Source organism: Hemitrygon akajei, chromosome 1 (genome assembly GCF_048418815.1).
Source record: "Hemitrygon akajei chromosome 1, sHemAka1.3, whole genome shotgun sequence".
Taxonomy (NCBI): Eukaryota; Metazoa; Chordata; class Chondrichthyes; order Myliobatiformes; family Dasyatidae; genus Hemitrygon; species Hemitrygon akajei.
The window spans coordinates 160,964,283-160,990,409 of NC_133124.1; the positions used below are offsets into that span (position 1 = coordinate 160,964,283).

Here is a 26,127-nt window from a genome sequence, read left to right on the forward strand (position 1 = left end):
TGATCCCTATGCACACTTGCACATGTTTCTCGTAATCCCTATAACACAATGGGACGTGTTTCTATTTATCCCTATAACACACTGGGAGGTGTTTCTCGTGATCCCTATAAAGAACTGGGACTTCTTTATCGTTGTCCGTATGCACACTGGGACATGTTACTCGTGATCCCTATAACAAACTGGGAGCTGTTTCTCGTGATCCCTATGCACACTGGGAGGTGTTTCTCGTGATCCCTATGCACATTGGGACGTGTTTCTCGTGATCCCTATGCACACTTGCACGTGTTTCTCATGATCACAATAACACACTGGGAAGTGTTTCTAATAATCCCTATAACACACTTGCACGTGTTTATAGTTATCCCTATAACGCACTGGGGCATGTTTCTCGTAATCCCTATGCACACTAGCATGTGCTTCTCGTAATCCCTGTAACACAATGGGATGTGTTTCTCGTGATCCCATTAACAAACTGGGAGATGTTTCGCGTGATCCCTATGCACACTGGGAAGTGTTTCTCTTGATCCCTATGCACACTTGCACATGTTTTTCGTAATCCCTATAACACAATGGGACGTGTTTCTCGTGATCCCTATAACACACTGGGTCGTGTTTCTCGTGATCCATACAACACACTGGCACGTGTTTCTCGTGATCCCTATAACACACTGGGACGTGTTTCTCGTGATCCCTATAACACACTGGGACATGATTCTCGTCATCCCTATGCACACTAGGACATGTTTCTCGTGATCCCTATAACACACTGGGAAGTGTTTCTCGTGATCCCTACAACACACTGGCACATGTTTCTCGTGATCCCTATAAAACACTGGGACTTGTTTCTCGTGATCCCTATAACACACTGGGACGTGTTTCTCATGATCCCTATAACACACTGGGACATGATTCTCGTCATCCCTATGCACACTAGGACATGTTTCTCGTGATCCCTATAACACACTGGGAAGTGTTTCTCGTGATCCCTATAAAACACTGGGACTTGTTTCTCGTGATCACTATGCACACTGCTACATGATTCCCATGACCCCTACAAGACACTGGGACGTGTTTATTGTGATCCCTATAACACACTGGGACATGATCCTCGTCATCCCTATACACACTGGGATGTGTTTCTCGTAATCCCTATGCACACTAGCATGTGTTTCTCATAATCCCTATAACACAATGGGACGTGTTTCTCGTGATCACTATAACACACTCCGATGTGTATCTATTAATCCTTATAACACACTGGGTCGTGTTTCTAGTTATCCCTATAACACACTGGGACATGTTTCTCGTGATCCCTATAAAGAACTGGGACTTCTTTATCGTTGTCCGTATGCACACTGGGACATGTTACTCGTGATCCCTATAACAAACTGGGAGCTGTTTCTCGTGATCCCTATGCACACTGGGAAGTTTTTCTCTTGATCCCTATGCACACTTGCACATGTTTCTCGTAATCCCTATAACACAATGGGAAGTGTTTCTACTTATCCCTATAACACACTGGGAGGTGTTTCTCATGATCCCTATGCACATTGGGACGTGTTTCTCGTGATCCCTATGCACACTTGCACGTGTTTCTCATGATCACCATAACACACTGGGAAGTGTTTCTAATAATCCCTATAACACACTTGCACGTGTTTATAGTTATCCCTATAACGCACTGGGGCATGTTTCTCGTAATCCCTATGCACACTAGCATGTGCTTCTCGTAATCCCTGTAACATAATGGGATGTGTTTCTCGTGATCCCATTAACAAACTGGGAGATGTTTCGCGTGATCCCTATGCACACTGGGAAGTGTTTCTCTTGATCCCTTTGCACACTTGCACATGTTTTTCGTAATCCCTATAACACAATGGGACGTGTTTCTCGTGATCCCTATAACACACTGGGTCGTGTTTCTCGTGATCCCTACAACACACTGGCACGTGTTTCTCGTGATCCCTATAACACACTGGGACGTGTTTCTCGTGATCCCTATAACACACTGGGACATGATTCTCGTCATCCCTATGCACACTAGGACATGTTTCTCGTGATCCCTATAACACACTGGGAGATGTTTCTCGTGATCCCTATGCACACTGGGACGTGTATCTTATGATCCCTATGCACACTTGCACGTGTTTATAGTTATCCCTAAAACGCACTGGGACATGTTTCTCGTAATCCCTATGCACACTAGCACGTGTTTCTCGTAATCTCTATAACACAATGGGACGTGTTTCTAGTAATCCTTATAACACACTGGGTCGTGTTTCTAGTTATCCCTATAAAACCCTGGGACATGTTTCTCGTGATCCCTATAATGCCCTGGGACGTCTTTATCATTGTCCGTATGCACACTGAGACATGTTTCTCGTGATCCATATAACAATCTGGGAGATGTTTCTCGTGATCCCTATGCACACTGGGAAGTGTTTCTCTTGATCCCTATGCACACTTGCACATGTTTCTCGTCATCCCTATAACACAATGGGACGTGTTTCTACCTATCCCTATAACACACTGGGACATGTTTTTCGTGATCACTATGCACACTGCTACATGATTCCCATTTCCCCTAAAAGACACTGGGACGTGTTTGTCGTGATCCCTATAACACACTGGCACCTGTTTCTAGTGATCTCTATAACGCACTGGGACATGTTTCTCGTAATCCCTATAACTCACTGCGTCGTGTTTCAAGTTATCCCTATAACACACTGGGACATGTTTCTCGTGATCCCTATAATGCACTGGGACTTCTTTATCGTTGTCCGTATGCACACTAGGACATGTTTCTCATGATCCCTATAACACACTGGGACATGATTCTCGTCATCCCTATGCACACTAGGACATGTTTCTCGTGATCCCTATAACACACTGGGAGATGTTTCTTGTGATCCCTATTCACATTGGGAGGTGGTTCTCGAGATCCCTATAACACACTGGCACGTGTTTCTCATAATCCCTATAACACACCGGCTCATGTTTCTCGTAATCCCCATGTACACTAGCACGTGTTTCTCATAATCCCTATAACAGACTGGGAGATGTTTCTCGTGATCCCTATAACACACTGGGACATGAATCTCATGATCACTATAACACACTGAGACTTGTTTCTCGTGATCACTATAATGCACTGGGATTTCTTTATCGTTGTCCGTATGCACACTTGCACGTGTTTCTCATGATCACTGTAACACACTGGGACGTGTTTCTCATAATCCCTATGCAAACACGCATGTGTTTCTCATAATCCCTATAACACAATGGGACATGTTTCTCGTGATCACTATAACACAATGGGACATGTTTCTCGTGATCCCTATAATGCACTGGGACTTCATTATTGTTGTCCGTATGCACACTTGCACGTGTTTCTCATGATCACTATAACACACTGGGACGTGTTTCTAGTAATCCTTATAACACACTGGGTCGTGTTTCTAGTTATCCCTATAACACACTGGGACATGTTTCTCGTGATCCCTATAATGCACTGCGACTTCTTTATCGTTGTCCGTATGCAGACTGGGACATGTTTCTCGTGATCCTTATAACAAACTGGGAGATGTTTCTCGTGGTTCCTATTACACAATGGGACGTGTTTCTACTTATCCCTATAACACACTGGGACATGTTTTTCGTGATCACTATGCACACTGCTACATGATTCCCATGACCCCTAATAGACACTGGGACGTGTTTATAGTGATCCCTATAACACACTGGGACATGATTCTCGTTATCCCTATGCACATTGGGAGGTGTTTCTCGTGATCCCTATAACACACTGGCACATGTTTCTAGTGATCCCTATAACACAGTGGGACATATTTCTCGTGATCCCTATAACACACTGGGACGTGTTTCTCGTGATCCCTATAACACACTGGGACGTGTTTTTCGTGATCCTTATAACACACTGGGAAGTGTTTCTCGTGATCCCTACAACACACTGGCCCATGTTTCTCTTGATCCCTATAAAACACTGGGACGTGTTTCTCGTGATCACTATGCACACTGCTACATGATTCCCATGACCCCTACTAGACACTGGGACGTGTTTATTGCGATCCCTATAACACACTGGGACATGATCCTCGTCATCCCTATGCACACTAGGACATGTTTCTCGTGATCCCTATAACACACTGGGAGATGTTTCTCGTGATCCCTATGCACACTGGGACGTGTTTCTCGTAATCCCTGTGCACACAGGCATGTGTTTCTCATAATCCCTATAACACAATGGGACGTGTTTCTCGTGATCACTATAACACACTGGGACGTGTTTCTATTAATCCTTATAACACACTGCGTCGTGTTTCAAGTTATCCCTATAACACACTGGGACATGTTTCACGTGATCCCTATAATGCACTGCGACTTCTTTATCGTTGTCCGTATGCACACTAGGACCAGTTTCTCGTGATCCCTATGACACACTGGGACATGATTCTCGTCATCCCTATGCACACTAGGACATGTTTCTCGTGATCCCTATAACACACTAGGAGATGTTTCTCGTGATCTCTATGCACACTGGGACGTGTTTCTCGTGATCCCTATGCACATTGGGAGGTGTTTCTTGAGATCCCTATAACACACTGGAACGTGTTTCTCGTAATCCCCATGCACACTAGCACGTGTTTCTCATATTCCTTACAACAGACTGGGAGATGTTTCTCGTGATCCCTATAACACACTGGGACATGTTTCTCGTGATCACTATAACACACTGAGACTTGTTTCTCGTGATCACTATAATGCACTGGGATTTCTTTATCGTTGTCTGTATGCACACTTGCACGTGTTTCTCATGATCACTATAACACACTGGGACGTGTTTCTCATAATCCCTATGCAAACACGCATGTGTTTCTCATAATCCCTATAACACAATGGGACATGTTTCTCGTAATCCCTATGCACACTAGCACGTGTTTCTCGTAATCCCTATAACACAATGGGACGTGTTTTTCCTGATCACTATAACACACTGCGACGTGTTTCTAGTAATCCTTATAACACACTGGGTCGTGTTTCTAGTTATCCCTATAACACACTGGGACATGTTTCTCGTGATCCCTATAATGCACTGCGACTTCTTTATCGTTGTCCGTATGCAGACTGGGACATGATTCTCGTTATCCCTATGCACATTGGGAGGTGTTTCTCGTGATCCCTATAACACACTGGCACATGTTTCTAGTGATCCCTATAACACAGTGGGACATATTTCTCGTGATCCCTATAACACACTGGGACGTGTTTCTCGTGATCCCTATAACACACTGGGACGTGTTTTTCGTGATCCTTATAACACACTGGGAAGTGTTTCTCGTGATCCCTACAACACACTGGCCCATGTTTCTCTTGATCCCTATAAAACACTGGGACGTGTTTCTCGTGATCACTATGCACACTGCTACATGATTCCCATGACCCCTACTAGACACTGGGACGTGTTTATTGCGATCCCTATAACACACTGGGACATGATCCTCGTCATCCCTATGCACACTAGGACATGTTTCTCGTGATCCCTATAACACACTGGGAGATGTTTCTCGTGATCCCTATGCACACTGGGACGTGTTTCTCATAATCCCTGTGCACACAGGCATGTGTTTCTCATAATCCCTATAACACAATGGGACGTGTTTCTCGTGATCACTATAACACACTGGGACGTGTTTCATTAATCCTTATAACACACTGCGTCGTGTTTCAAGTTATCCCTATAACACACTGGGACATGTTTCTCGTGATCCCTATAATGCACTGCGACTTCTTTATCGTTGTCCGTATGCACACTAGGACCAGTTTCTCGTGATCCCTATAACACACTGGGACATGATTCTCGTCATCCCTATGCACACTAGGACATGTTTCTCGTGATCCCTATAACACACTAGGAGATGTTTCTCGTGATCTCTATGCACACTGGGACATGTTTCTCGTGATCCCTATGCACATTGGGAGGTGTTTCTCGAGATCCCTATAACACACTGGAACGTGTTTCTCATAATCCCTATAACACACCGGCTCATGTTTCTCGTAATCCCCATGCACACTAGCACGTGTTTCTCATATTCCTTACAACAGACTGGGAGATGTTTCTCGTGATCCCTATAACACACTGGGACATGTTTCTCGTGATCACTATAACACACTGAGACTTGTTTCTCGTGATCACTATAATGCACTGGGATTTCTTTATCGTTGTCTGTATGCACACTTGCACGTGTTTCTCATGATCACTATAACACACTGGGACGTGTTTCTCATAATCCCTATGCAAACACGCATGTGTTTCTCATAATCCCTATAACACAATGGGACATGTTTCTCGTAATCCCTATGCACACTAGCACGTGTTTCTCGTAATCCCTATAACACAATGGGACGTGTTTTTCCTGATCACGATAACACACTGGGACGTGTTTCTAGTAATCCTTATAACACACTGGGTCGTGTTTCTAGTTATCCCTATAACACACTGGGACATGTTTCTCGTGATCCCTATAATGCACTGCGACTTCTTTATCGTTGTCCGTATGCAGACTGGGACATGTTTCTCGTGATCCTTATAACAAACTGGGAGATGTTTCTCGTGGTTCCTATTACACAATGGGACGTGTTTCTACTTATCCCTATAACACACTGGGACATGTTTTTCGTGATCACTATGCACACTGCTACATGATTCCCATGACCCCTAATAGACACTGGGACGTGTTTATAGTGATCCCTATAACACACTGGGACATGATTCTCGTTATCCCTATGCACATTGGGAGGTGTTTCTCGTGATCCCTATAACACACTGGCACATGTTTCTAGTGATCCCTATAACACAGTGGGACATATTTCTCGTGATCCCTATAACACACTGGGACGTGTTTCTCGTGATCCCTATAACACACTGGGACGTGTTTTTCGTGATCCTTATAACACACTGGGAAGTGTTTCTCGTGATCCCTACAACACACTGGCCCATGTTTCTCTTGATCCCTATAAAACACTGGGACGTGTTTCTCGTGATCACTATGCACACTGCTACATGATTCCCATGACCCCTACTAGACACTGGGACGTGTTTATTGCGATCCCTATAACACACTGGGACATGATCCTCGTCATCCCTATGCACACTAGGACATGTTACTCGTGATCCCTATAACACACTGGGAGATGTTTCTCGTGATCACTATGCACACTGGGACGTGTTTCTCGTAATCCCTGTGCACACAGGCATGTGTTTCTCATAATCCCTATAACACAATGGGACGTGTTTCTCGTGATCACTATAACACACTGGGACGTGTTTCTATTAATCCTTATAACACACTGCGTCGTGTTTCAAGTTATCCCTATAACACACTGGGACATGTTTCTCGTGATCCCTATAATGCACTGCGACTTCTTTATCGTTGTCCGTATGCACACTAGGACCAGTTTCTCGTGATCCCTATAACACACTGGGACATGATTCTCGTCATCCCTATGCACACTAGGACATGTTTCTCGTGATCCCTATAACACACTAGGAGATGTTTCTCGTGATCTCTATGCACACTGGGACGTGTTTCTCGTGATCCCTATGCACATTGGGAGGTGTTTCTCGAGATCCCTATAACACACTGGCACGTGTTTCTCGTAATCCCCATGCACACTAGCACGTGTTTCTCATATTCCTTACAACAGACTGGGAGATGTTTCTCGTGATCCCTATAACACACTGGGACATGTTTCTCGTGATCACTATAACACACTGAGACTTGTTTCTCGTGATCACTATAATGCACTGGGATTTCTTTATCGTTGTCTGTATGCACACTTGCACGTGTTTCTCATGATCACTATAACACACTGGGACGTGTTTCTCATAATCCCTATGCAAACACGCATGTGTTTCTCATAATCCCAATAACACATTGGGACATGTTTCTCATAATCCCTATGCACACTAGCACGTGTCTCTCGTAATCCCTATAACACAATGGGACGTGTTTTTCCTGATCACTATAACACACTGGGACGTGTTTCTAGTAATCCTTATAACACACTGGGTCGTGTTTCTAGTTATCCCTATAACACACTGGGACATGTTTCTCGTGATCCCTATAATGCACTGCGACTTCTTTATCGTTGTCCGTATGCAGACTGGGACATGTTTCTCGTGATCCTTATAACAAACTGGGAGATGTTTCTCGTGGTTCCTATTACACAATGGGACGTGTTTCTACTTATCCCTATAAAACACTGGGACATGTTTCTCGTGATCACTATGCACACTGCTACATGATTCCCATGACCCCTAATAGACACTGGGACGTGTTTATATTGATCCCTATAACACACTGGGACATGATTCTCGTTATCCCTATGCACATTGGGAGGTGTTTCTCGTGATCCCTATAACACACTGGCACGTGTTTCTAGTGATCCCTATAACACAGTGGGACATATTTCTCGTGATCCCTATAACACACTGGGACGTGTTTCTCGTGATCCCTATAACACACTGGGACGTGTTTTTCGTGATCCTTATAACACACTGGGAAGTGTTTCTCGTGATCCCTACAACACACTGGCCCATGTTTCTCTTGATCCCTATAAAACACTGGGACGTGTTTCTCGTGATCACTATGCACACTGCTACATGATTCCCATGACCCCTACTAGACACTGGGACGTGTTTATTGCGATCCCTATAACACACTGGGACATGATCCTCGTCATCCCTATGCACACTAGGACATGTTTCTCGTGATCCCTATAACACACTGGGAGATGTTTCTCGTGATCCCTATGCACACTGGGACGTGTTTCTCGTAATCCCTGTGCACACAAGCATGTGTTTCTCATAATCCCTATAACACAATGGGACGTGTTTCTCGTGATCACTATAACACACTGGGACGTGTTTCTATTAATCCTTATAACACACTGTGTCGTGTTTCAAGTTATCCCTATAACACAATGGGACATGTTTCTCGTGATCCCTATAATGCACTGTGACTTCTTTATAGTTGTCCGTATGCACACTAGGACCAGTTTCTCGTAATCCCTATAACACACCGGCTCATGTTTCTCGTAATCCCCATGCACACTAGCACGTGTTTCTCATATTCCTTACAACAGACTGGGAGATGTTTCTCGTGATCTCTATAACACACTGGGACATGTTTCTCGTGATCACTATAACACACTGAGACTTGTTTCTCGTGATCACTATAATGCACTGGGATTTCTTTATCATTGTCTGTATGCACACTTGCACGTGTTTCTCATGATCACTATAACACACTGGGACGTGTTTCTCATAATCCCTATGCAAACACGCATGTGTTTCTCATAATCCCTATAACACAATGGGACATGTTTCTCGTGATCACTATAACACAATGGGACAAGTTTCTCGTGATCCCTATAATGCACTGGGACTTCATTATTGTTGTCCGTATGCACACTTGCACGTGTTTCTCATGATCACTATAACACACTGGGACGTGTTTCTAGTAATCCCTATAACACACTGGGACATGTTTTTCGTGATCACTATGCACACTGCTACATGATTCCCATTTCCCCTAAAAGACACTGGGACATATTTATAGTTATCCCTATAACACCCTGGGACATGTTTCTCGTGATCCCTATAATGCCCTGGGACTTCTTTATCATTGTCCGTATGCACACTGGGACATGTTTCTCGTGATCCCTATAACAAACTGGGAGATGTTTCTTGTGATCCCTATGCACACAGGGAAGTGTTTCTCTTGATCTCTATGCACACTTGCACATGTTTCTCGTCATCCCTATAACACACTGGGACATGTTTTTCGTGATCACTATGCGCACTGCTACATGATTCCCATTTCCCCTAAAAGACACTGGGACGTGTTTATAGTGATCCCTATAACACACTGGGACATGATTCTCGTCATCCCTAAGCACATTGGGAGGTGTTTGTCGTGATCCCTATAACACACTGGCACGTGTTTCTCGTAATCCCTATAACACAATGGGACGTGTTTCTCCTGATCACTATAACACACTGGGACGTGTTTCTCGTGATCCCTATAAAACACTGGGAAGTGTTTCTCGTGATCCCTACAACACACTGGCCCATGTTTCTCTTGATCCCTATAAAACACTGGGACGTGTTTCTCGTGATCACTATGCACACTGCTACATGATTCCCATGACCCCTACAAGACACTGGGACGTGTTTATTGCGATCCCTATAACACACTGGGACATGATCCTCGTCATCCCTATGCACACTAGTACATGTTTCTCGTGATCCCTATAACACACTGGGAGATGTTTCTCGTGATCCCTATGCACACTGGGTCGTGTTTCTAGTTATCCCTATAACACACTGGGACATGTTTCTCGTGATCCCTATAATGCACTGGGACTTCTTTATCGTTGTCCGTATGCACACTGGGACATGATTCTCGTCATCCCTATAACACACTGGGAGATGTTTCTCGTGATCCCTATGCACACTGGGAGGTGTTTCCCGTGATCCCTACAACACACTGGCACATGTTTCTCGTGATCCCTATAAAACACTGGGACTTGTTTCTCGTGATCACTATGCACACTGCTACATGATTCCCATGACCCCTACAAGACACTGGGATGTGTTTATTGTGATCCCTATAACACACTGGGACATGATTCTCGTCATCCCTATGCACTCTAGCACGTGTTTCTCATAATCCCTATAACACAATGGGACGTGTTTCTCGTGATCACTATAACACACTGGGACGTGTTTCTCGTGATCCCTATGCACACTAGCACGTGTTTCTCGTAATCTCTATAACATAATGGGATGTGTTTCTCGTGATCAATATAACACACTGGGACGTGTTTCTAGTAATCCTTATAACACACCTGGTCGTGTTTCTAGTTATCCCTATAACACACTGGGACATGTTTCTCGTGATCCCTATAATAAACTGGGAGATGTTTCTCGTGATCCTTATGCACACTGGGAAGTGTTTCTCTTGATCCCTATGCACACTTGCACATGTTACTCATCAACCCTATAACACAATGGGACGTGTTTCTACCTATCCCTATAACACACTGGGACATGTTTTTCGTGATCACTATGCACACTGCTACATGATTCCCATTTCCCCTAAAAGACACTGGGACGTGTTTATAGTGATCCCTATAACACACTGGGACATGATTCTCGTTATCCCTATGCACATTGGGAGGTGTTTGTCGTGATCCCTATAACACACTGGCACGTGTTTCTCGTAATCCCCATGCAGACTAGCACGTGTTTCTCATAATCCCTACAACAGACTGGGACATGTTTCTCGTGATCACTATAACACACGGAGACTTGTTTCTCGTGATCACTATAATGCACTGGGATTTCTTTATCGTTGTCTGTATGCACACTTGCACGTGTTTCTCATGATCACTATAACACACTGGGACGTGTTTCTCATAATCCCTATGCAAACACGCATGTGTTTCTTATAATCCCTATAACACAATGGGACATGTTTCTCGTGATCACTGTAACACAATGGGACAAGTTTCTCGTGATCCCTATAATGCACTGGGACTTCATTATTGTTGTCCATATGCACACTTGCACGTGTTTCTCATGATCACTATAACACACTGGGACGTGTTTCTAGTAATCCCTATAACACACTGGGACATGTTTTTCATGATCACTATGCACACTGCTACATGATTCCCATTTCCCCTAAAAGACACTGGGATGTATTTATAGTTATCCCTATAACACCCTGGGACATGTTTCTCGTGATCCCTATAATGCCCTGGGACTTCTTTATCATTGTCCGTATGCACACTGGGACATGTTTCTCGTGATCCCTATAACAAACTGGGAGATGTTTCTTGTGATCCCTATGCACACAGGGAAGTTTTTCTCTTGATCTCTATGCACACTTGCACATGTTTCTCATCATCCCTATAACACACTGGGACATGTTTTTCGTGATCACTATGCGCACTGCTACATGATTCCCATTTCCCCTAAAAGACACTGGGACGTGTTTGTAGTGATCCCTATAACACACTGGGACATGATTCTCGTCATCCCTATGCACATTGGGAGGTGTTTGTCGTGATCCCTATAACACACTGGCACGTGTTTCTAGTGATCCCTATAACACACCGGCTCATGTTTCTCGTAATCCCCATGCACACTAGCACGTGTTTCTCATATTCCTTACAACAGACTGGGAGATGTTTCTCGTGATCCCTATAACACACTGGGAGATGTTTCTCGTAATCCCTATGCACACTGGGACGTGTTTCCCGTGATCCCTATGCACACTTGCACGTGTTTCTCATGATCACCATAACACACCGGGAAGTGTTTCTAGTAATCCCTATAACACGCTTGCACGTGTTTATAGTTATCCCTATAACACACTGGGACATGTTTCTCGTAATCCCTATGCACTCTAGCGCGTGTTTCTCATAATCCCTATAACACAATGGGACGTGTTTCTCGTGATCCCTATAACACACTGGGACGTGTTTCTTGTGATCCCTACAGCACACTGGCACATGTTTCTCGTGATCCCTATAACACACTGGGACGTGTTTCTCGTGATCCCTATAACACACTGGGAAGTGTTTCTCGTGATCCCTACAACACACTGGCACTTGTTTCTCGTGATCCCTATAAAACACTGGGACTTGTTTCTCGTGATCACTATGCACACTGCTACATGATTCCCATGACCCCTACAAGTCACTGGGATGTGTTTATTGTGATCCCTATAACACACTGGGACATGATTCTCGTCATCCCTATGCACACTAGGACATGTTTCTCGTGATCCCTATAACACACTGGGAGATGTTTCTCGTGATCCCTATGCACACTGGGAGATGTTTCTCGTAATCCCTATAACATAATGGGATGTGTTTCTCGTGATCAATATAACACACTGGGACGTGTTTCTAGTAATCCTTATAACACACCTGGTCGTGTTTCTTGTTATCCCTATAACACACTGGGACATGTTTCTCGTGATCCCTATAATGCCCTGGGACTTCTTTATCGTTGTCCGTATGTACACTGGGACATGTTTCTCGTGATCCCTATAATAAACTGGGAGATGTTTCTCGTGATCCTTATGCACACTGGGAAGTGTTTCTCTTGATCCCTATGCACACTTGCACATGTTACTCATCATCCCTATAACACAATGTGACGTGTTTCTACCTATCCCTATAACACACTGGGACATGTTTTTCGTGATCACTATGCACACTGCTACATGATTCCCATTTCCCCTAAAAGACACTGGGACGTGTTTATAGTGATCCCTATAACACACTGGTACATGATTCTCGTTATCCCTATACACATTGGGAGGTGTTTGTCGTGATCCCTATAACACACTGGCTCGTGTTTCTAGTGATCTGTATAACGCACTGGGACATGTTTCTCGTGATCCCTATGCACACTAGCACGTGTTTCTCGTAATCCCTCTGACAGAATGGGACGTGTTTCTCTTGATCACTATAACACACTGGGACGTGTTTCTAGTAATCCTTATAACACACTGGGACGTGTTTCTTGTGATCCCTACAGCACACTGGCACAAGTTTCTCGTGATCCCTATAACACACTGGGACGTGTTTCTCGTGATCCCTATAACACACAGGGACATGTTTCTCGTGATCCCTATAACACACTGGGACGTGTTTCTCGTGATCCCTATAACACACTGGGAAGTGTTTCTCGTGATCCCTACAACACACTGGCACTTGTTTCTCGTGATCCCTATAAAACACTGGGACTTGTTTCTCGTGATCACTATGCACACTGCTACATGATTCCCATGACCCCTACAAGACAATGGGATGTGTTTATTGTGATCCCTATAACACACTGGGACTTGATTCTCGTAATCCCTATGCACATTGGGAGGTGTTTCTCGTGATCCCTATAACACAGGGGGACATGATTCTCGTCATCCCTATGCACACTAGGACATGTTTCTCGTGATCCCTATAACACACTGGGAGATGTTTCTCGTGATCCCTATGCACACTGGGAGATGTTTCTCGTAATCCCTATGCACACTAGCACGTGTTTCTCATAATCTCTATAACATAATGGGATGTGTTTCTCGTGATCAATATAACACACTGGGACGTGTTTCTAGTAATCCTTATAACACACCTGGTCGTGTTTCTAGTTATCCCTATAACACACTGGGACATGTTTCTCGTGATCCCTATAATGCCCTGGGACTTCTTTATCGTTGTCCGTATGTACACTGGGACATGTTTCTCGTGATCCCTATAATAAACTGGGAGATGTTTCTCGTGATCCTTATGCACACTGGGATGTGTTTCTCTTGATCCCTATGCACACTTGCACATGTTTCTCATCATCCCTATAACACACTGGGACATGTTTTTCGTGATCACTATGCGCACTGCTACATGATTCCCATTTCCCCTAAAAGACACTGGGACGTGTTTATAGTGATCCCTATAACACACTGGGACATGATTCTCGTCATCCCTATGCACATTGGGAGGTGTTTGTCGTGATCCCTATAACACACTGGCACGTGTTTCTAGTGATCTCTATAACGCACTGGGACATGTTTCTCGTAATCCCTATAACACAATGGGACGTGTTTCTCCTGATCAATATAACACACTGGGAAGTGTTTCTAGTAATCCTTATAACACACTGGGTAGTGTTTCTAGTTATCCCTATAACACACTGGGACATGTTTCTCGTGATCCCTATAATGCCCTGGGACTTCTTTATCGTTGTCCGTATGTACACTGGGACATGTTTCTCGTGATCCCTATAATAAACTGGGAGATGTTTCTCGTGATCCTTCTGCACACTGGGAAGTGTTTCTCTTGATCCCTATGCACACTTGCACATGTTACTCATCATCCCTATAACACAATGTGACGTGTTTCTACCTATCCCTATAACACACTGGGACATGTTTTTCGTGATCACTATGCACACTGCTACATGATTCCCATTTCCCCTAAAAGACACTGGGACGTGTTTATAGTGATCCCTATAACACACTGGGACATGATTCTCGTCATCCCTATGCACATTGGGAGGTGTTTGTCGTGATCCCTATAACACACTGGCACGTGTTTCTCGTAATCCCTATAACACACCGGCTCATGTTTCTCGTAATCCCCATGCACACTAGCACGTGTTTCTCATAATCCCTACAACAGACTGGGAGATGTTTCTCGTGATCCCTATAACACACTGGGACATGTTTCTCCTGATCACTATAACACACGGAGACTTGTTTCTCGTGATCACTATAATGCACTGGGATTTCTTTATCGTTGTCTGTATGCACACTTGCACGTGTTTTTCATGATCACTATAACACACTGGGACGTGTTTCTCATAATCCCTATGCAAACACGCATGTGTTTCTTATAATCCCTATAACACAATGGGACATGTTTCTCGTGATCACTATAACACAATGGGACAAGTTTCTCGTGATCCCTATAATGCACTGGGACTTCATTATTGTTGTCCGTATGCACACTTGCACGTGTTTCTCATGATCACTATAACACACTGGGACGTGTTTCTAGTAATCCCTATAACACACTGGGACATGTTTTTCGTGATCACTATGCACACTGCTACATGATTCCCATTTCCACTAAAAGACACTGGGACGTATTTATAGTTATCCCTATAACACCCTGGGACATGTTTCTCGTGATCCCTATAATGCCCTGGGACTTCTTTATCATTGTCCGTATGCACACTGGGACATGTTTCTCGTGATCCCTATAACAAACTGGGAGATGTTTCTTGTGATCCCTATGCACACAGGGAAGTGTTTCTCTTGATCCCTATGCACACTTGCACATGTTTCTCATCATCCCTATAACACACTGGGACATGTTTTTCGTGATCACTATGTGCACTGCTACATGATTCCCATTTCCCCTAAAAGACACTGGGACGTGTTTATAGTGATCCCTATAACACACTGGGACATGATTCTCGTCATCCCTATGCACATTGGGAGGTGTTTGTCGTGATCCCTATAACACACTGGCACGTGTTTCTAGTGATCTCTATAACGCACTGGGACATGTTTCTCCTAATCCCTATAACACAATGGGACGTGTTTCTCCTGATCAATATAACACACTGGGAAGTGTTTCTAGTAATCCTTATAACACACTGGGTAGTGTTTCTAGTTATCCCTATAGCACACTGGGACATGTTTCTCGTGATCCCTATAATGCACTGCGACTTCTTTATCGTTGTCCGTATGCAGACTGGGACATGTTTCTCGTGATCCCTATAACAAACTGGGAGATGTTTCTCGTGATCCCTATTACACAATGGGACGTGTTTCTACTTATCCCTATAACACACTGGGACATGATTCTCGTTATCCCTATGCACATTGGGAGGTGTTTCTCGTGATCCCTATAACACACTGGCACGTGTTTCTAGTGATCCCTATAAAACAGTGGGACATATTTCTTGTGATCCCTATAACACACTGGGAAGTGTTTCTCGTGATCCCTACAACACACTGGCACTTGTTTCTCGTGATCCATATAAAAAACTGGGACTTGTTTCTCGTGATCACTATGCACACTGCTACATGATTCCCATGACCCCTACAAGACAATGGGATGTGTTTATTGTGATCCCTATAACACACTGGGACTTGATTCTTGTAATCCCTATGCACATTGGGAGGTGTTTCTCGTGATCCCTATAACACAGGGGGACATGATTCTCGTCATCCCTATGCACACTAGGACATGTTTCTCGTGATCCCTATAACACACTGGGAGATGTTTCTCGTGATCCCTATGCACACTGGGAGATGTTTCTCGTAATCCCTATGCACACTAGCACGTGTTTCTCATAATCTCTATAACATAATGGGATGTGTTTCTCGTGATCAATATAACACACTGGGATGTGTTTCTAGTAATCCTTATAACACACCTGGTCGTGTTTCTAGTGATCCCTATAACACACTGGGACATGTTTCTCGTGATCCCTATAATGCCCTGGGACTTCTTTATCGTTGTCCGTATGTACACTGGGACATGTTTCTCGTGATCCCTATAATAAACTGGGAGATGTTTCTCGTGATCCTTATGCACACTGGGAAGTGTTTCTCTTGATCCCTATGCACACTTGCACATGTTTCTCATCATCCCTATAACACACTGGGACATGTTTTTCGTGATCACTATGCGCACTGCTACATGATTCCCATTTCCCCTAAAAGACACTGGGACGTGTTTATAGAGATCCCTATAACACACTGGGACATGATTCTCGTCATCCCTATGCACATTGGGAGGTGTTTGTCGTGATCCCTATAACACACTGGCACGTGTTTCTAGTGATCTCTATAACGCACTGGGACATGTTTCTCCTAATCCCTATAACACAATGGGACGTGTTTCTCCTGATCAATATAACACACTGGGAAGTGTTTCTAGTAATCCTTATAACACACTGGGTAGTGTTTCTAGTTATCCCTATAACACACTGGGACATGTTTCTCGTGATCCCTATAATGCACTGCGACTTCTTTATCGTTGTCCGTATGCAGACTGGGACATGTTTCTCGTGATCCCTATAACAAACTGGGAGATGTTTCTCGTGATCCCTATTACACAATGGGACGTGTTTCTACTTATCCCTATAACACACTGGGACATGTTTCTCGTGATCACTATGCACACTGCTACATGATTCCCATGACCCCTACAAGACACTGGGACGTGTTTATTGCGATCCCTATAACACACTGGGACATGATCCTCGTCATCCCTATGCACACTAGTACATGTTTCTCGTGATCCCTATAACACACTGGGAGATGTTTCTCGTGATCCCTATGCACACTGGGTCGTGTTTCTAGTTATCCCTATAACACACTGGGACATGTTTCTCGTGATCCCTATAATGCACTGGGACTTCTTTATCGTTGTCCGTATGCACACTGGGACATGATTCTCGTCATCCCTATAATGCACTGGGACTTCTTTATCGTTGTCCCTATGCACACTGGGACATGTTTCTCGTGATCCCTATAATGCACTGGGACTTCTTTATCGTTGTCCCTATGCACACTGGGACATGTTTCTCGTGATCCCTATAATGCACTGGGACTTCTTTATCGTTGTCCCTATGCACACTGGGACATGTTTCTCGTGATCCCTATAATGCACTGGGACTTCTTTATCGTTGTCCCTATGCACACTGGGACATGTTTCTCGTGATCCCTATGCACACTTGGACATGTTTCTCGTGATCCCTATAACACACTGGGAGGTGTTTCTCGTAATCCCTATGCACACTGGGACGTGTTTCCCGTGATCCCTATGCACACTTGCACGTGTTTCTCATGATCACCATAACACACTGGGAAGTGTTTCTAGTAATCCCTATAACACGCTTGCACGTGTTTATAGTTTTCCCTATAACACACTGGGACATGTTTCTCGTAATCCCTATGCACTCTAGCGCGTGTTTCTCATAATCCCTATAACACAATGGGACATGTTTCTCGTGATCCCTATAACACACTGGGACGTGTTTCTTGTGATCCCTACAGCACACTGGCACATGTTTCTCGTGATCCCTATAACACACTGGGACGTGTTTCTCGTGATCCCTATAACACACTGGGAAGTGTTTCTCGTGATCCCTACAACACACTGGCACTTGTTTCTCGTGATCCCTATAAAACACTGGGACTTGTTTCTCGTGATCACTATGCACACTGCTACATGATTCCCATGACCCCTACAAGACACTGGGATGTGTTTATTGTGATCCCTATAACACACTGGGACATGATTCTCGTCATCCCTATGCACACTAGGACATGTTTCTCGTGATCCCTATAACACACTGGGAGATGTTTCTCGTGATCCCTATGCACACTGGGAGATGTTTCTCGTAATCCCTATGCACACTAGCACGTGTTTCTCGTAATCTCTATAACATAATGGGATGTGTTTCTACCTATCCCTATAACACACTGGGACATGTTTTTCGTGATCACTATGCACACTGCTACATGATTCCCATTTCCCCTAAAAGACACTGGGACGTGTTTATAGTGATCCCTATAACACACTGGTACATGATTCTAGTGATCTGTATAACGCACTGGGACATGTTTCTCGTGATCCCTATAATGCCCTGGGACTTCTTTATAGTTGTCCGTATGTACACTGGGACATGTTTCTCGTGATCCCTATAATAAACTGGGAGATGTTTCTCGTGATCCTTATGCACACTGGGAAGTGTTTCTCTTGATCCCTATGCACACTTGCACATGTTACTCATCATCCCTATAACACAATGTGACGTGTTTCTACCTATCCCTATAACACACTGGGACATGTTTTTCGTGATCACTATGCACACTGCTACATGATTCCCATTTCCCCTAAAAGACACTGGGACGTGTTTATAGTGATCCCTATAACACACTGGTACATGATTCTAGTGATCTGTATAACGCACTGGGACATGTTTCTCGTGATCCCTATGCACACTAGCACGTGTTTCTCGTAATCCCTCTGACAGAATGGGACGTGTTTCTCTTGATCACTATAACACACTGGGACGTGTTTCTAGTAATCCTTATAACACACTGGGACATGTTTCTCGTAATCCCTATAACACACTGGGACGTGTTTCTCGTGATCCCTATAACACACTGGGAAGTGTTTCTCGTGATCCCTACAACACACTGCACTTGTTTCTCGTGATCCCTATAAAACACTGGGACTTGTTTCTCGTGATCACTATGCACACTGCTACATGATTCCCATGACCCCTACAAGACAATGGGATGTGTTTATTGTGATCCCTATAACACACTGGGACTTGATTCTCGTAATCCCTATGCACATTGGGAGGTGTTTCTCGTGATCCCTATAACACAGGGGGACATGATTCTCGTCATCCCTATGCACACTAGGACATGTTTCTCGTGATCCCTATAACACACTGGGAGATGTTTCTCGTGATCCCTATGCACACTGGGAGATGTTTCTCGTAATCCCTATGCACACTAGCACGTGTTTCTCATAATCTCTATAACATAATGGGATGTGTTTCTCGTGATCAATATAACACACTGGGACGTGTTTCTAGTAATCCTTATAACACACCTGGTCGTGTTTCTAGTTATCCCTATAACACACTGGGACATGTTTCTCGTGATCCCTATAATGCCCTGGGACTTCTTTATCGTTGTCCGTATGTACACTGGGACATGTTTCTCGTGATCCCTATAATAAACTGGGAGATGTTTCTCGTGATCCTTATGCACACTGGGAAGTGTTTCTCTTGATCCCTATGCACACTTGCACATGTTTCTCATCATCCCTATAACACACTGGGACATGTTTTTCGTGATCACTATGCGCACTGCTACATGATTCCCATTTCCCCTAAAAGACACTGGGACGTGTTTATAGTGATCCCTTTAACACACTGGGACATGATTCTCGTCATCCCTATGCACATTGGGAGGTGTTTGTCGTGATCCCTATAACACACTGGCACGTGTTTCTAGTGATCTCTATAACGCACTGGGACATGTTTCTCCTAATCCCTATAACACAATGGGACGTGTTTCTCCTGATCAATATAACACACTGGGTAGTGTTTCTAGTTATCCCTATAACACACTGGGACATGTTTCTCGTGATCCCTATAATGCCCTGGTACTTCTTTATCGTTGTCCGTATGTACACAGGGACATGTTTCTCGTGATCCCTATAATAAACTGGGAGATGTTTCTCGTGATCCTTATGCACACTGGGAAGTGTTTCTCTTGATCCCTATGCACACTTGCACATGTTACTCATCATCCCTATAACACAATGTGACGTGTTTCTACCTATCCCTATAACACACTGGGACATGTTTTTCGTGATCACTATGCACACTGCTACATGATTCCCATTTCCCCTAAAAGACACTGGGACGTGTTTATAGTGATCCCTATAACACACTGGGACATGATTCTCGTTATCCCTATGCACATTGGGAGGTGTTTGTCGTGATCCCTATAACACACTGGCACGTGTTTCTCGTAATCCCTATAACACACTGGCTCATGTTTCTCGTAATCCCCATGCACACTAGCACGTGTTTCTCATAATCCCTACAACAGACTGTGAGATGTTTCTCGTGATCCCTATAACACACTGGGACATGTTTCTCGTGATCACTATAACACACGGAGACTTGTTTCTCGTGATCACTATAATGCACTGGGATTTCGTTATCGTTGTCTGTATGCACACTTGCACGTGTTTCTCATGATCACTATAACACACTGGGACGTGTTTCTCATAATCCCTATGCAAACACGCATGTGTTTCTTATAATCCCTATAACACAATGGGACATGTTTCTCGTGATCACTATAACACAATGGGACAAGTTTCTCGTGATCCCTATAATGCACTGGGACTTCATTATTGTTGTCCGTATGCACACTTGCACGTGTTTCTCATGATCACTATAACACACTGGGACGTGTTTCTAGTAATCCCTATAACACACTGGGACATGTTTTTCGTGATCACTATGCACACTGCTACATGATTCCCATTTCCACTAAAAGACACTGGGACGTATTTATAGTTATCCCTATAACACCCTGGGACATGTTTCTCGTGATCCCTATAATGCCCTGGGATTTCTTTATCATTGTCCGTATGCACACTGGGACATGTTTCTCGTGATACCTATAACAAACTGGGAGATGTTTCTTGTGATCCCTATGCACACAGGGAAGTGTTTCTCTTGATCCCTATGCACACTTGCACATGTTTCTCATCATCCCTATAACACACTGGGACATGTTTTTCATGATCACTATGCGCACTGCTACATGATTCCCATTTCCCCTAAAAGACACTGGGACGTGTTTATAGTGATCCCTATAACACACTGGGACATGATTCTCGTCATCCCTATGCACATTGGGAGGTGTTTGTCGTGATCCCTATAACACACTGGCACGTGTTTCTAGTGATCTCTATAACGCACTGGGACATGTTTCTCCTAATCCCTATAACACAATGGGACGTGTTTCTCCTGATCAATATAACACACTGGGAAGTGTTTCTAGTAATCCTTATAACACACTGGGTAGTGTTTCTAGTTATCCCTATAACACACTGGGACATGTTTCTCGTGATCCCTATAATGCACTGCGACTTCTTTATCGTTGTCCGTATGCAGACTGGGACATGTTTCTCGTGATCCCTATAACAAACTGGGAGATGTTTCTCGTGATCCCTATTACACAATGGGACGTGTTTCTACTTATCCCTATAACACACTGGGACATGTTTCTCGTGATCACTATGCACACTGCTACATGATTCCCATTTCCCCTAAAAGACACTGGGACGTGTTTATATTGATCCCTATAACACACTGTGACATGATTCTCGTTATCCCTATGCACATTGGGAGGTGTTTCTCGTGATCCCTATAACACACTGGCACGTGTTTCTAGTGATCCCTATAAAACAGTGGGACATATTTCTCGTGATCCCTATAACTCACTGGGACGTGTTTCTCGTGATCCCTATAACACACTGGGACGTGTTTTTCGTGATCCTTATAACACACTGGGAAGTGTTTCTCGTGATCCCTACAACACACTGGCACTTGTTTCTCTTGATCCCTATAAAACACTGGGACGTGTTTCTCGTGATCACTATGCACACTGCTACATGATTCCCATGACCCCTACAAGACACTGGGACGTGTTTATTGCGATCCCTATAACACACTGGGACATGATCCTCGTCATCCCTATGCACACTAGTACATGTTTCTCGTGATCCCTATAACACACTGGGAGATGTTTCTCGTGATCCCTATGCACACTGGGTCGTGTTTCTAGTTATCCCTATAACACACTGGGAGATGTTTCTCGTAATCCCTATGCACACTGGGACGTGTTTCCCGTGATCCCTATGCACACTTGCACGTGTTTCTCATGATCACCATAACACACCTGGAAGTGTTTCTAGTAATCCCTATAACACGCTTGCACGTGTTTATAGTTATCCCTATAACGCACTGGGGCATGTTTCTCGTAATCCCTATGCACTCTAGCGCGTGTTTCTCATAATCCCTATAACACAATGGGACGTGTTTCTCGTGATCCCTATAACACACTGGGACGTGTTTCTCGTGATCCCTACAACACACTGGCACATGTTTCTCGTGATCCCTATAACACACTGGGACGTGTTTCTCGTGATCCCTATAACACACTGGGAAGTGTTTCTCGTGATCCCTACAACACACTGGCACTTGTTTCTCGTGATCCCTATAAAACACTGGGACTTGTTTCTCGTGATCACTATGCACACTGCTACATGATTCCCATGACCCCTACAAGACACTGGGATGTGTTTATTGTGATCCCTATAACACACTGGGACATGATTCTCGTCATCCCTATGCACACTAGGACATGTTTCTCGTGATCCCTATAACACACTGGGAGATGTTTCTCGTGATCCCTATGCACACTGGGAGATGTTTCTCGTAATCCCTATGCACACTAGCACGTGTTTCTCGTAATCTCTATAACATAATGGGATGTGTTTCTCGTGATCAATATAACACACTGGGACGTGTTTCTAGTAATCCTTATAACACACCTGGTCGTGTTTCTTGTTATCCCTATAACACACTGGGACATGTTTCTCGTGATCCCTATAATGCCCTGGGACTTCTTTATCGTTGTCCGTATGTACACTGGGACATGTTTCTCGTGATCCCTATAATAAACTGGGAGATGTTTCTCGTGATCCTTATGCACACTGGGAAGTGTATCTCTTGATCCCTATGCACACTTGCACATGTTACTCATCATCCCTATAACACACTGGGACGTGTTTCTAGTAATCCTAATAACACACTGGGACGTGTTTCTTGTGATCCCTACAGCACACTGGCACATGTTTCTCGTGATCCCTATAACACACTGGGACGTGTTTCTCGTGATCCCTATAACACACTGGGAAGTGTTTCTCGTGATCCCTACAACACACTGGCACTTGTTTCTCGTGATCCCTATAAAACACTGGGACTTGTTTCTCATGATCACTATGCACACTGCTACATGATTCCCATGACCCCTACAAGACAATGGGATGTGTTTATTGTGATCCCTATAACACACTGGGACTTGATTCTCGTAATCCCTATGCACATTGGGAGGTGTTTCTCGTGATCCCTATAACACAGGGGGACATGATTCTCGTCATCCCTATGCACACTAGGACCTGTTTCTCGTGATCCCTATAACACACTGGGAGATTTTTCTCGTGATCCCTATGCACACTGGGAGATGTTTCTCGTAATCCCTATGCACACTAGCACGTGTTTCTCATAATCTCTATAACATAATGGGATGTGTTTCTCGTGATCAATATAACACACTGGGACGTGTTTCTAGTGATCTCTATAACGCACTGGGACATGTTTCTCCTAATCCCTATAACACAATGGGACGTGTTTCTCCTGATCAATATAACACACTGGGAAGTGTTTCTAGTAATCCTTATAACACACTGGGTAGTGTTTCTAGTTATCCCTATAACACACTGGGACATGTTTCTCGTGATCCCTATAATGCACTGCGACTTCTTTATCGTTGTCCGTATGCAGACTGGGACATGTTTCTCGTGATCCCTATAACAAACTGGGAGATGTTTCTCGTGATCCCTATTACACAATGGGACGTGTTTCTACTTATCCCTATAACACACTGGGACATGTTTCTCGTGATCACTATGCACACTGCTACATGATTCCCATTTCCCCTAAAAGACACTGGGACGTGTTTATATTGATCCCTATAACACACTGTGACATGATTCTCGTTATCCCTATGCACATTGGGAGGTGTTTCTCGTGATCCCTATAACACACTGGCACGTGTTTCTAGTGATCCCTATAAAACAGTGGGACATATTTCTCGTGATCCCTATAACTCACTGGGACGTGTTTCTCGTGATCCCTATAACACACTGGGACGTGTTTTTCGTGATCCTTATAACACACTGGGAAGTGTTTCTCGTGATCCCTACAACACACTGGCACTTGTTTCTCTTGATCCCTATAAAACACTGGGACGTGTTTCTCGTGATCACTATGCACACTGCTACATGATTCCCATGACCCCTACAAGACACTGGGACGTGTTTATTGCGATCCCTATAACACACTGGGACATGATCCTCGTCATCCCTATGCACACTAGTACATGTTTCTCGTGATCCCTATAACACACTGGGAGATGTTTCTCGTGATCCCTATGCACACTGGGTCGTGTTTCTAGTTATCCCTATAACACACTGGGACATGTTTCTCGTGATCCCTGTAATGCACTGGGACTTCTTTATCGTTGTCCGTATGCACACTGGGACATGATTCTCGTGATCCCTATAACACACTGGGAGATGTTTCTCGTAATCCCTATGCACACTGGGACGTGTTTCCCGTGATCCCTATGCACACTTGCACGTGTTTCTCATGATCACCATAACACACCTGGAAGTGTTTCTAGTAATCCCTATAACACGCTTGCACGTGTTTATAGTTTTCCCTATAACACACTGGGACATGTTTCTCGTAATCCCTATGCACTCTAGCGCGTGTTTCTCATAATCCCTATAACACAATGGGACGTGTTTCTCGTGATCCCTATAACACACTGGGACGTGTTTCTCGTGATCCCTACAACACACTGGCACATGTTTCTCGTGATCCCTATAACACACTGGGATGTGTTTCTCGTGATCCCTATAACACACTGGGAATTGTTTCTCGTGATCCCTATAACACACTGGCACTTGTTTCTCGTGATCCCTATAAAACACTGGGACTTGTTTCTCGTGATCACTATGCACACTGCTACATGATTCCCATGACCCCTACAAGACACTGGGATGTGTTTATTGTGATCCCTATAACACACTGGGACATGATTCTCGTCATCCCTATGC

General features: G+C 44.1%; 1 protein-coding gene across 1 annotated transcript in view; it reads left to right on the plus strand.

Annotated features, from left to right (window-relative positions):
- LOC140734425 (myeloid cell surface antigen CD33-like) overlaps positions 1-26,127 on the plus strand; it is a 609,813-nt gene that overhangs the window by 378,585 nt on the left and 205,101 nt on the right. The window lies entirely within an intron of this gene.